General features: G+C 42.8%; 1 pseudogene; it reads left to right on the top strand.

Annotated features, from left to right (window-relative positions):
• Window positions 1-1,227: 1,227 nt before the first annotated feature.
• LOC123786277 (small ribosomal subunit protein eS6-like) lies at window positions 1,228-2,194 on the top strand (annotated as a pseudogene).
• The last annotated feature ends 761 nt before the right edge of the window (window positions 2,195-2,955 follow it).

Here is a 2,955-nt window from a genome sequence, read left to right on the forward strand (position 1 = left end):
TGCCATCACATATTCCTTGCCCCCACCGCAATTTTAAATTCAGCAACTGTAACTTTTTGTTTCCGCTTGATCGTTGACTTTGGATTGCTCTGTCTTCCTGACTGTCTTTGATAGCGTCATGCATACCACAGGCCCTTGAATGACGTGGGAGCTGTGATTCAGTGTTCACCACATTTCCTCTTGTTTCCCTCAAAGAAAACCTATAGAGATCTCTCTGTCCATTGCCCCTTATTTCTTAGCTGGTCCTTTTTTTAATGTATACTTCTAGATAAGAACCTCTGTGCACCTCAGACTGGGACTCAGATGGATTCTGTCCAGATTATCTTTTGATTGGGAAAAGTTTACATTTGCTGTAAATTTAATTTCAGCTCAGAACCTTTATTTCTGTGAATTTCTTCTGTGTCCTGGGTCTGGTTCCACAGTTAGGGACAGAATCATCAGGATGACATGTGGGGCCCCATGGTGCCGTCTGGGCTAAGGGTTCTCAGAATTGTTCCTGGGTCCACATGTGCTCCTGGGACCCCTCACTTCTAGTTCTGACCTCTCCTAAACAGGAAGATAATTGGGCTCCTGCCATATCTCCTCTGTATTCTTCCCAGTAAGCTGCTTTCTTCTTTCTTTGCTTTTCTCCATCTGCACCATATGTAGCAGAAATGTCTTGTTTCCTTTCAGAGCCTGTCTCACTTCCCTAGTTCTGGCATCCGTGAGGGTTTTCTCTGTGTTTATTATTCTGTTATCTCAATAACTGTCTGATAGAGTAGGAATCAGACTGGTGCCTACTCTGTCTTAGCCGGAAGGTTCTTTATCATAATCTGTCATTTCTTTCAGCAGGTATAACTTTCTACATGAAAACAGTGGATCACTACCCAGGTGGTTGAATGGGAGTCATTGGACACAGTGGAAATGTAAAGGAACAATCACTGAGTGGAGTGGTTGCTAAGCTGCAGACCTGAAAAGAAATGCTTGCACAATACCCAGCTCTGGGAGTGAGTATCCAGCAAGGAGCTGGGAGAACTCCTGTTTGCCCAGGCACTGGACGGGCCTTTGCGCCCAGCAGGTGGGTAGGCTGGCAGTGTCTGGGGGTGGGTAGCAGTTAAAATCCCCTGTTGCCTCCTTATTTTCCATTATTTTGCTATTTCAAATGTGTCCTGTATGTGGGGTTTTCTCTGTAAAATGAAAATAGATGCTTTTTTTCATGACGCCCCGGAGGTGGTAGTCTACTTTAGGATGAAGCTGAACATCTCTTTCCCAACTTCTGGCTGCCAAAGACTCATTGAAGTGGATGATGAATGCAAACTTAGTACTTTTTATGAGAAGTGCATGGCCGCAGAAGTTGTTGCTGATACTCTGGCTGAAGAATGAAAGGGTTATGTGGTCTGGACCAGTGGTGGCAATGATAAACAAGTCTTACCCATGAAGCACGGTGTCCTGACCCATGGCCATGTCTGCCTGCTGCTGAGTCAGGGGCATTCCTGCTACAGACCAATGAGGACTGGAGAAAGAAAGCACAAATCAGGGGCGCCTGGGTGGCACAGCGGTTAAGCGTCTGACTTCGGCTCAGGGCGTGATCCCGGCGTTCTGGGATCGAGCCCCACGTCAGGCTCCTCCGCTATGAGCCTGCTTCTTCCTCTCCCACTCCCCCTGCTTGTGTTCCCTCTCTCGCTGGCTGTCTCTATCTCTGTCAAATAAATAAAAATGAAATCTTTAAAAAAAAAAAAAAAGAAAGCACAAATCAGTTTGGGGTTGCGTTGTGGATGTCAATCTCAATGGTCTTAACTTGGTCATTGTTAAAGAAAGGGGAGAAGGGTTGTCCTAGACTCACTTATATTACTGTGCCTCATTGCTTGGGGCCCAAAAGAACTAGCCGAACCTGCAAACTTTTCTGTCTCTCTAGAGAAGATGATGTCTGCCACTATGCTGTGAGAAAGCCCCTACACAAGAAGGTAAGGAACCTAAACCAAAGTGCTCAAGATTCAGCATCTTGCTGCTCCACCTGTCCTCCAACACAAACGTCAGTGTATTGCTCTGAAGAGACAGCACACTAAGAAAAATAAGGAAGAGGCTGCAGAATATGCTGAACTTCTGGCCAGGAGAATGAAGGAAGGCAAAGAAAAATGCCAGGAACAGATCACCAAGAGACGGCGGTTGTCCTCTGAGAGCTTCTATCTTTAAGTCTGAGTGCAGTCAAAAATGAGATTTTTTTAAGGCTGACAAATAAGATAGGACATGAAAGAAAGAAAGAAAGAAAGAAAGAAAGAAAGAAAGAAAGAAAGAAAGAAAGAAAAGAGAATAGTTTGGGGTATCTGGGTGGCTCAGTTGGCTGAGCATCTGACACTTGATTTCAGCTTAGGTTATAATGTCACGGTGGTGAGATTGAGTCCCGTGTCGGGCTCTGTGCTCAGCGAAGAGTCTGCTTGTCCCTCTCCCTCTGCCCCAACACTTGCTCTCTCTCTCTCTCTCTCTCTCTCTCTCAAATAAATAAATAAATAAAATCTTAAAGAAAGCAGATTTATTGTCTTATTTATGATTATAAATATAATTTCAAAGCATTAAATATTACAAGAAAGTTAAAACAATCTCCATTGGAGATTGACATTTTAATAAAGTTCTTTTCAGCTGTTTTCTCTCTCAATGTATATAACACTGTATTATTACACACAGTGATTTTTTTTCTCTCAGCTAAATCTTTTTGAGACCTTTTTATATGGATAAATAATTCTGCATCATCATCACTGATGGATGAAAACTTTTCTTTTGGATGGATGCACTGTGATTTATTTATTTCCATAACTTATTTCCACTCATGGAGAGCAGTTCCTATTATTCATGATTGCAACACAGCCTCAGTAAACTTTTTTCTATACCTATCTATGCATGTTTGTTCAATTGTCACTCTAGGAAAATTTCCTAGGAATGGCTTCATTAGGTCAAAAGATACACATACCACATACACAC

This window comes from Ursus americanus, chromosome 3 (genome assembly GCF_024610735.1).
Source record: "Ursus americanus isolate L20-20 chromosome 3, mUrsAme1.1.p, whole genome shotgun sequence".
In the NCBI taxonomy this organism is placed as follows: Eukaryota; Metazoa; Chordata; class Mammalia; order Carnivora; family Ursidae; genus Ursus; species Ursus americanus.